The 10,698-nt window shown below is 50.6% G+C and overlaps 1 protein-coding gene and 1 long non-coding RNA gene across 3 annotated transcripts in view; one reads left to right on the plus strand and one right to left on the minus strand.

Moving 5' to 3' along the window:
• CCDC91 (coiled-coil domain containing 91) overlaps nucleotides 1-939 on the minus strand; it is a 96,425-nt gene extending 95,486 nt beyond the window's left edge. Inside the window, exon 1 of the mRNA XM_088145708.1 lies at nucleotides 884-939. The gene's annotated coding sequence lies outside the window, so the exon portion shown is untranslated. The remainder of the gene's footprint in view (nucleotides 1-883) is intronic.
• A 40-nt stretch (nucleotides 940-979) lies between these two features.
• Nucleotides 980-6,623, plus strand: LOC103052742 (uncharacterized). 2 transcript variants are annotated; one of them, XR_003084533.2, is made up of 4 exons: nucleotides 980-2,187; nucleotides 3,481-3,644; nucleotides 3,849-3,918; nucleotides 4,301-6,623. It is a non-coding gene; the product is annotated as an uncharacterized LOC103052742 (long non-coding RNA). The 2 variants fall into 2 exon arrangements; XR_015797064.1 differs by having other exon boundaries at nucleotides 980-3,644.
• The last annotated feature ends 4,075 nt before the right edge of the window (nucleotides 6,624-10,698 follow it).

Here is a 10,698-nt window from a genome sequence, read left to right on the forward strand (position 1 = left end):
TGGTTCGCGGGGGCCACTCGCCGAGTACCTTCCCAACGACTGGCACAGGGCACTTTCAGTGGCACTGAAGCCCCGCCACTTCGGGGAGGTGGTGCCTTGCCTCTCCCGATCTGCCTTGGCCAGGGTTTCTCCGCTTTGGCGACTTGAAGGTGGGTGGACTTCAGCTCCCAGAATTCCCCAGCCAACATGTGCTGGCTGGGGAATTCTGGGAGCTGAAGCCCACCCACCTTCAAGTCGCCAAAGCGGAGAAACCCTGGGTTAGCAGCTTCACCCATCCAATTCCTCTCCCTGGGGTGAAGGGTCCAGCACCCCAGCAAGGCCAGCCCAGCCTCGCCTAATTCACGGCTACCCCAACCCAGAAGGGGCCCGGGCGTGGACGCTTCAAACCAGGCCCTTTTGAACCAGGGGCCCTCCAGAGGAAGCCAGGCTGGCTCCTAAGAAGGGAGGCCGCAAGGTCAAGATCTCCAGGCCGGCCAGGGGCCTCACGCCCCCCCCCGCCTTGCCCGGCCGACCAGCCCTCCCAGCCAGTGGCACCCAAGGGGCGCTGCGCAGGGAGCGCCCCCGCTGCCCCCCTCCTGGGCTCGCCGGAGCCCACCCCGGGCAGAAGGGGGGTCGCGGCCGGGCGTCCAGGGGACCCCGGGGCCCGATGCCATCTGTGGACCGCCTGCCCGGGCCGGAGGGAAGGGCCGCTGGCCGCGCAAGGGCGTCCGGCCCCCCGAGAAGGCAAGCGGGGCCCGGACTCGCCCGTGGGTCGAGATCCCGGATGCCCTCAGGCGCCGCGCAGGGTCTCGGGCATCGGCGGGGCGCCCAAGACCCCCGCCCCGCCTCGGCCCCGCCTCGCCCTCGCGGCCTCCGCCGCCCACGCTCGCCACGGCCCCCTTACCTGCAGCCACGCCCCCGCCTCCCGGGCGCCTGCGCGGCGGCGGGACCTATCAGCGCGAGGCTCCGCCCGCCCGTCTCCCTGGCGACGCTTGGGCGCGGGCGGGGGACCCCCGAGGTCCTCTAGTCCCGCCTGGCAACCGCGCACGCGGTGAGGGGGGCCTCCAGCCCTCCCGGGCGCCCCCCATGGGCCCCGCGGGGCTTCCCCTCCCCTCCCCTCCCCGCCTGGCCGCCCCCGGGGTCCCTCGGCCCGCTCGCCGCCCGGGGCGTTCTGGGGGCGCCGCCCGCACGCCCGCCCGTCTCCAGAGAAGCCCCGCGCTGAGGGCGCCGGGCGGGATCCTCCCGGCTGCCCGGCGGGCCCCTCTTCCCGCTCGCCGCCCGGGGCCAGGGGCGCCCGCGCTCGGCTGCCCCCCGCCTTCCCCCGCGGTGCGGACGCCGCCTGCCGAGGCCCGCTCTGAGGCCCGTCGGGAGGGCCGCAGCGGCGCCCCGGACGCGGGCGCGGCGAAGCGGGCGCGGGACGCCCGGGGGCCGGGGGGGGCGCGGCTGCGGTTCGGGGGCGCCCTTCGGCCGACCCAGGACCTCGCGGGCGCCGACAGGAGCGCGGCGGGAGGGGCTGCCGGGGGCCCCGCGCCGGAGGGGGCGCCCGGTCTTGGCGGGCCCTCCCGCGCCGCGAACGCGGGCCCCGCCGCCGGCCGAGCCCCGAAAGGGCTCCGGAGGAGAATATCGGGGGACCGGCGCGGCCCCGGGCCTCAGGACGGACGCCTCGAGGAGCCCCTCGGCGGGGGAGAGGAGCGCCCGAGCCGCGGAGAAGCGCCGGAGTCGTCAAGGGGGCTGGGGGGCCTCGGAGGAGCCCGCGGGGGGCCCCGATAGCGGGAAGGGGGCGGGTCTCGGCGGGCCCGGCCGAGGCAAGCGCCGGCCGCCGCCCGCTCTTCGCTTCCCGTCCTGCGCGCATCTTGCGCGCTTCGCGGCGAGCCGCCCGGAGTCGAGTGGCTGGGACGGGTGGCTGCGTCAGTCCAACGTCCGCGCGTGGGTCTACACGGTCTTCAGCGTCTCAGAGAACTGAGAGGGCTGAAAGCGGACGCGGATGTTGCCGGGCAGGGGAGCGCCGTGGGGGCGAGGCCCCTGCCCCGAGCCGCTCCAAGGCCCGCAGCCGGGGAGAAGGACCGTGAGGCAAATGTCAGATGTCGTAGCAGAAGAGGAGAGGGCCGGCTGCCGGATAATCCCACCTGGACGGCTGGGAACCTCCCTCGACGACGGAGCAAGACGAACAAAACGAGACATTCCAGCGGACAGAAAACGTCCGAGAAGGTTCCGTATAACAGAAGGCTGTTCTGTCTGAGCGACTCCGAGGGCCGCACTGGTAACGTATGAGCCCTTGGCCTGGCCCCGCGGCTGGCACAGCTCAGGTGCCAAGGTTCTGGCCGCCAGGCTCTCCCCACCTGGCAGAACCACCAGAGGTTCCGCCTCTCCACGGATACTGGCCAGGACGTGCCAGACCTGGTCTGAAGTCCCGGTCTAAAGCCGCAGACCGGCTTCTGTGCCCCCGGCACCTCTGCACGGGGGCCTCTCCCCTCCAATCTTAGTTGGAGCCCACGTCTGCACCTACGCCTCCGCAAACCGTCGGCATTCTCGGCTCCGTTAGCCACAAGAATGCAGCAGACGCCCCATGCATCCCCTGGGCCTTCTCCCTCTCGGTCTCTTTTTGGAAAAAAAAGTCACTTTCCCATTACCCCTTCTTTATGGGAATTCCAGGCTACGGTGGTTGGCTGCGCCATTGTGAACGGATTTGTGTATCAGGGAGGCCTGGTTTGATTGCAGTTTCCCCATCGGTCTCTCTGGGTGATCCGAGGCCAGTTATTTTGTCACTGGTTTGATGTGAAAATAAAATCAGTCGGATGCCAGAGCTAGATGAACATAGGACACCGTGCCATAATGTGGTTGGGTTGGGTTTGGCTTAGTGTATTCTACGAACCCAGTCACTGTAGCGTGTTAACTATGGTTTATGGCCTAGTTATCGTGGGAGTCCGGCCAACAGTGGTTTATTCACTATTAAGCCACAGCTCCTTGGCTGAGCACAACCCGTGGTCACTGTCCATGGGGGCTGTCTTGAGGGCCAAGTGGGATATTTCACGTGTGACTTTCAGACTGGGGCCTCCCAACAACTCTAGATGGAAAGTGACTCAGTTTGTACTGTGCCACGAGGCCTTTTATGGTAGGTACTGAATTTCGAAGGGAGCTGTCAACCTAAGTCTCACTTCATCTGAGCTCCATGGAAGGAAAGCAGAATGCAAGAATATGGAATAAACACCCCATCCTACCTTCCCAATGGGAAGGTGGAGAAAGATCTTCATTGCCTTTGGATCCTGCCTTCTCTACAACACGTTTTAGTCTCAATAGATCAGTGTTTCTCAGCCTTGGCCACTTGAAGTTGTCTGGACTTCAACTCCCAGAATTCCCCAGCCAGCATGAAGTTGAAGTCCAGACGTCTTCAAGTGGCCAAGGTTGAGAAACACTTCAACAGATGAATCCATTCAATGCATACCTTCCGAACAGAATTTCCTAGAGTTGGGTCAAGATTTCAAGTGCGTCCCTGTTTTCTAGAAACGCGTGGTAAATGTCTGCAACTCATCAGTGCCCAGGGAAATCAGGTATTCACGTCACCCACCCGGCTTTGCCAAGATCTTTCCCACGTAGGACAGGAAGGCCGACGGCCGCTGCAGCAGGATTTTGCATCCTTCTGGAGGGTGTCGCAAACTTTAGACAGGGTAATGTCCTGTTTCTTCTTCCGTTCTTGCTTCTCCCCGCAAAAACAGGGCACTGCCATGCAGGCATAAACATAATGAGACTCTAGGAGAAGATGGGAGATACAGCCGGCTTAGTGCTTTTTAAGCCCTGTGCAAGAGTCCAAACTCCTGGGAATCATGTGACTTGTTGATTTCTTTTAAAGCAGATTTCTTTATTTATTTCAGTGATTTATTTCTGTTGGCCAGCCAACCCCCAAGATATACCTTGAGGCTAACCAGCAAACTTGCTGACCAGGTTTGTTACGTCATCGGTGCGCGAGCAAGTAGGTTGCCCACAGTTAGTGGCAAACCTGTACGTTGTCCCGGCGTAACTGCATAATTATTGAGAAATACATTTTCCTTGAGAGTACTATAGTTACTCACAGAAAGCTCACTTTGGCTGATGTTAAAATTACATAAGGCGATCCCTTTAATGTAACAACATTTGTAAAGAATCTGGCATCTATTTTGCTTTGGGAAAAGCATCCTGGGGAAGGGATAGAGAAATCTGGACTCGCATGGGTGAAATATTTATTATCTTGTAAGGCAGACCACATTCAAACAGATAGCATCTACTGAGTTTCCATTTCAGTTTCCATTATTAATTTATAATGCAATTGTATTTGTCTCTACTCCAGGCCAGCCTTAGGGCTTTCAAAGGAGTTTCTCATGTGGATATGATTCAGCGGAAATGATGCACGGATGCTTCATTTTCCTATGGAAAACAGAATACAACAGCAATCAACCCAAATTAATGGGCTAGCTGTTTTTCAAAAGGGCTCTGCAACCCACAGAGCTCTGCGTGCTATGGAAGACAGGCGCAGTTCTGACTTCAGCCTTCCTGGTATTAGAATGTGATTTTGAAATCTGTAGCACTAATGTCAAATAGTTGTGTAATATTCAGGAATTCTCCGGATGGTAATCTCTCTTCGAAGGTGTTTGGAAAACAGGAGAGTGAATAATAGGCCTTTCTTACAAAGACTCAGATGTAAGAAATGATTAGCATTTAAATTCAAGTATTTTTCCAAGAATTGGACACAATTGAGCAGATTAAAAAAAAAAATCACCTTAAGCAACTGAAAATAAATTGTCGTTCTTTCCTGCCTATGAAGGGAGCTGGATCAGCTTCACACGGTACCGTTGATACAGGACCCTAACGCCTTTTACCTAGGTCTTTCATCTTTTTGCCATCACAGAAAGTATATGGATACCTTCCTAAAAGTTTGCTGCGTTGATAAAATTATGTTCAACTTCCGGAGCCCTGAACTGCACTGTGCATTTCTTCAGCCAGCAAGAAGTTGAAGATACAAGATGCCTGCGAGATGCCCAAGCCTTTGACTCATGAAAAGCCTTCATAGCTATATTGGCCCGTAGGAAAAACAAACTCCACAACTGAATGTTATCTTGATTTATACTTCATGATACCTGGGACAACTGAGTTTTAAAGGACAAGAGACATGTTCTTCCAGTAAATAAGACAAAATGATTTTCGGGCTTTTGAATTCTCTCCATAAAGCTGTTACCAAAACAAGGCCAAACCAGAGTCAAGGTGGACATAGGAAAGAGGGCTTCCCTCAGTTCTGCAGGCAAAAAATGATGGCCTGCAGGGCTTCTTGATCATGATGGCAAACCCAAGGGCATCGGGCTGGCAGAGAAGAGAAGCAGGGAAACACTGCAGTCCATATATAATCATCATAGCTGTTGGCAGCACCTACCAACGCTTGGCTGATCTTGAAAAGGCTACGCAGGATCATACCTCATCAGTACTTGGATGGGAGACCACAGGAGATCCTAGGGCTGTAGCCTGGGAGCTTGGAAAGAACACACCAGATACACCCCCACACCCCCACAGAAGGCAAACCACTTTTCAATCAATGCCAAGAAAACTACATAGATACATGTAGTCATCAAGAGCTGCGTTCAGCTCAAAGAAGCCTTTACCTTTTTAGGCAGTGATTTTGGTTGGTGCACTAGGTATAAAATGCACAACTTTAAATTGTGTAGTATTAATTAGTGCTTAGAAGGAATCAGTCTGTCAACATATACAGTTACTCCTTAGTTCATATAAGATCCTTTCTTCTGGAGGTAGAACCCATCCTGGATGATAAATTGTGGTACTTTCAAAGGCACATAGAAAGCTATCAGCTATACTGGTCCGTGGAGAAAAATCTGAAATTCTCAGTGAGATACACTTGAGTGCACCTTATTATACCTGAAAAATCCTCAAGAAGGGATGGGAGGGTGGATGGATGGAGGAGGCAAATGTCATTTTTTTATAAAGGCATCGGGGGATTCCATGGCAGTCCGTCTGACTTCTGGTCACGGACTGATTTGTAAGCATCTTGAATCAATCAGGTCTTTCCAGAACACCCTTATCCTACCTTCCTTGGGAGATCAGTGGACCTCATAACGTGATCTCAGGAAAGCCCCTGACAAAGTCCCCATTATGTTCCACTTAGTAAGCAGGTTAATGTGGGCTGGGTGGGGTGTTCATTCAGTGGATCCACACGGGCTCATCAACAATCCCTCATCCTGTTGGATAGATGATGTCTCAGGTAGGGCCCCAGAGGATTTGGCAGCGTGCCTGGTAGGTTTCAACATTTTTGTCAGTGTCTTGGACAGAGAGGTAAAGGGATGACACATCCAATTTGCAGGTGGCATAAAAGGATACAAAATCAAAATGGTGGCATAGATTGGAGAAAAGTGCAAAGAAAGATGATCAGTGGACAGTGCATTCTTGGAATGTCAACAACTCTTCAACAATGTCTCTGGTCAGCCAGGGGAAAAGAAGAAAGATGGTCCCAGGAACCTGAGAATAGAAATAAATCAGGATTGAGCAATCTTGAAGTGTTCCCTGAAGTCCTTTTTTGTGACCTCCGATCAAAGCTGCTAACACGGGGCATAATTTCCTGCTATTTTGAGGGAGAAAAGAGTAAAAAGTGGTGGGTTTGAGGTCTTCCATAGTCATAACATAAAAGAAAAAAGGACTTGCCAAAAGAACTCTGGACATCAAAAAGAGGCTTCCATAAGCAAGGGCAAAGGGATCAATGTTGGCCCCAAAGTCTAAACTTCCCTATACTTTCCGTGTCCGGGTGGATTTTAGTCAATGAAAATGTGAATCCGGTGTATGGTGGTGTGAAAAGAAGGGGCAAATGCCATGCTAGAAAGCATTAGGAGGGGGCTTAAAATGAAACTTGAATATAAAAATAGAAATCTGCTTATTTTTCTTTCCGTTTTTGAATAGCTCCTAAGCAAAATGTGTGGTCTTCTTTCCTGAGCCTCTCAAACCATGAAAGAGGTCATTGTTATTAAATTACAGACTTCTGAAGACTATGAGATATGAAAATTTATCACCAAAACAATGTGGAGCAACATTGCATTCCTTCCAGTTCGTCAAAGACCACTATTAATGATCTGCAGCCTGGCATTTGCATACAAACATAACAGGGCTGAAATAGGCACAGAAATATTTGGAGCTGAGGCCAAAAGACTCTGATTTTTTAATAAAACTAAACAAGCAAGTTGCCAAGGATATGTGCTCTTGCACACTTTCCCTTACTAAGTCAGAAAGGTATTCTGTGTTCAGAAGCGCAGTAAAAAATGGGTCTTTCCCTCTTGGCTGAGATGATCTCACAGGCAGCTTTTAATTAGACGAGCGTCTGCTCCTGTTGTCCTCCGCCCAAGCTGGTCTTCACAGTAGTATCTCTTTCTGCAAAATGTTTATAACGTGCCTCTTCTCGGCATTCTGGAAGGCTCGTTGAAATGAAGTACAAAGGCGTTGCTCTAGAACACAAAATAGCGTTGCTGCTCGGCTACTGAACCTAATTCCCAGGCGCAGGCATCTCGCTGGATGACTAATTGGCAATTTTAGACTTGCATCTTCTTGTTTTGCTAACTCAGTCTCTCCAGAGCCTGCTCAATCAAGGTTCTGCTTTTGTCACGTAGGCCGTTCCTCTCTACATCTGACTAAGTTCGTACTTCAGCTGGCCTCTGAAGGAGAATCAGAGAGGTTTGGGGCCATTCAGGGCTTCTCCAAGCTTCCTGAGGTCTCTGTGTGGAGGGTCAGTTTCTCAGGAGATGTCATATCAGGATGGGTGAGATATTTAGTTGGGGAGGGGGAGGGGAGATCCACATGGGGAGCACCAGGAATGGTGGGGGCTGTTGGGATTTTATGAATTGCTATGGGGAGACCCTGTGTGATCAGTCCAGATTAACCCATAGAAGGGGGGGTTGGAGGATCACTCAACTCTGCCATCCTCACTCAGCTGAGCCTCCTTTTCTAAGGTATGGTTGAATCTTGCCTCCTTCAGAGATAAATAGTGGCAAAAATTCTACCATGGTTTGAATGATGCAAGCTTTCCCCCTCTAGTCATGAACACAGATGAGGATCATGCCAGGGCATCTGCAGAGGGAGTCAAAGAAGTCAAGATGGCAGCCAGAACAATGCAATCGAAACCTGTACATGATTTGATCATGTATAGAAAGCTTGATTGTGCAACACAGGTCAGATTCTGGAAGAGACCACCAGGACCTGAGCTGATAGAAAAGGGAGCCTCCTGGTTTAACATGGAAGTGAGAAACTTGGGGGAGGGGGAAGGAAAAAAATGGCTCAAAACAGTAATGGAATTAATTGAATGTAAAGCAAACACTGTGCAAGGAAAAGGTTTCTTGTGGGGAGAAATGTCTTTAGACATTGAGAGACACACCCTCTAAGTACCCATTCTGGCACCCCCTTAAACTGTGAGTGTATAAACTACTTAATTTAATGCTGTGTCTCACTTGAGCATCAGTCAGAGGTTCAGAGAAAGATTAGAATAGCCCTCTCCATGTGTCTTAGAATCCCAAAAGGGCTTGGACAAGGTCTGGCCAAATCACCTCTGAAACCCTGGGATCGTGAAACACCCATTTATGACCTACTGCTCCTCAGTCAGGTCCCAAGAGCTGGACGCCCTGAGTGTGGTACGCCGCCCAGAGTCGCTCTGGTGAGATGGGCGGCTATATAAATTTGCTAAATAAATAAATGTCCACACAGTGCAGTCAAAACTGTCAAGCTGGCGGCCACAAGAGTGTGATCAAAGCTCTGTTCGTGTTTGAGGTTTTAGGACATTAAAAAAAAAGAAGTTCAACTGCACCATTGCAACAGACATATCTACTTTTTTGTTCACATCCTGCAAACTCCTCTGGACTGTTGCCCCCTCACCATCCTCCTTTGGAAATCTGTCATTTGCCAGGACTTTCAAGAGTAGAAAGGGTCTCTCAGAGATCATTCAGACTCAACTTTCCCCCAGTCACAGGACCATGTTATGCCAGTGCTACCTGTCCAACTTGCTATTTTAATATTCAAAGCAAAGGGTGACAGCTTTAGAAAGAAACGAATCCGAACTTAGTAATAACAACATTATCAAGCTTTCAGATGTGTTTAAAAGGAATCATTTTATCACTATGGCTCGAGATGCTAGACAGAAATTTAGTATCCTTCCTGCAATTTTTCAACTCCCTTAACAACTCTTAAGAGCTTTTGTCAAACTCCTTATGCAAGTCCTAATAAATTATGTCAGCTGGCTTCCCTGTTGCTAAATTCCAACATTAAATTTAATCTAAATCAGAGAAATACCAGGAAGACTGTGTGTGATTTATTTGTTTTTTAGTGCTTGGCGATAGTTAACCTGATTCTGGGCCTGGCTTTCAGCCAGTCCTCTTCTTGTCAATGAAATGAATTGTGTTTTAAGACTAGATTCTTTAGAATACAGAATGATTCTAGCCTGTAATATCTCTGATGCAAGTGAAAATCCTGTATAGTCTGTCTGGAAACTTTGTTTGTTGAAGTAGTCAAACTGAATGAACCCAAAGGCACAGGACCTTGGCAACTACAAGACACAGGGCCAGGTGTGAAGCAGGACTTTCTCACTCCTTTTTTCATGTAAACATAAGCTTCCGTGTGCCACCATCCTGCTAGCATTTTCTTCATTCTCTAAGCTGCCATTTGCTAGATAGCAAAGTACATTGCTAGCGTAGAACAAAATGATGATGCATCGAAGAGAAGAGTCTGCCTCAACCAGAGTCTCTCCCAGACTCTTGGTGAGATGCCTGGCAGAAAATGGACGTAAACAGCAGAAGAGAGTAACTGAAGGTCTTCTTCGTGCATTGCGTAGGACACAGCGTCATGGCACATTACCCAAATTTTGCACTATTCTTTCTGCAATTCATGGGCGGCGGCGGCGGCTGCTTCTTGTCAAAACCTAGAAGAACCTTAAGCATGGCCCCGTAATTTCTGCCTAGCCACCTGTTTTGATTCACACGGGGCTATTCTCCAGTCCTTGGATGTGAGTAAGACCTTCCTCTAGCGAGATGTGAAGTGTGCACTGAGGATTCTGAGCAGATTCATCAATGGGGCCAAGCCATAACACCAGCTTTGACTTGGCCTGATGAGCAAACCAAGCCATGGTGGTTTGTAAACTGTAGTTTGAAGCTGTGCATGCTGTAAGGAATTGGGACAACTTGAGTGGGAAACACTCTTGGAATGTGCTATATGATCCTCAGGATTATGCTAAAAGCAGAGAACAGGAAGACACCATTTCAATAAGCAATTGAACAGTGTCTTTTGTTTTAAGGCATTTCTAAACAGTTTGTCATTAAAATGATCCATAAGCTGTAGAAGTATGTTGAATAGAAATCTATTCCAGAGATATTTTTTAAGAAAAAGCCATCCATTTCCTGAAGGTTGTCTTCTTTGTTCATACAAATACAATACAAATACTTTAATGACCAAGTATAAAATATACACAAGGAATTTGTCTTCGGTGACGAACAGCAAGATCAATGGTGCGTTTGGATAGCAACAAAAATGAATAAACAGTAACAATAACACTGCCCAATAAAATAACTTTTCCAAAGAAGAAGCCACTGTCCAGTACATATCAAATCATACAGTGTTTAACAGAGCAATGGCACAAGGGAAAAAACTATTCCGATGTCTAGATGTTTTAACCTATGGAGCTCTATAGCGCCGTCCCGAAGGAAGAAGTTGGAACAGATT

Source organism: Python bivittatus, unplaced genomic scaffold (assembly GCF_059951505.1).
Source record: "Python bivittatus isolate LINGU-HERP-01145 unplaced genomic scaffold, Pbiv_v1 ctg000010_np1212, whole genome shotgun sequence".
Lineage (NCBI taxonomy): Eukaryota > Metazoa > Chordata > Lepidosauria > Squamata > Pythonidae > Python > Python bivittatus.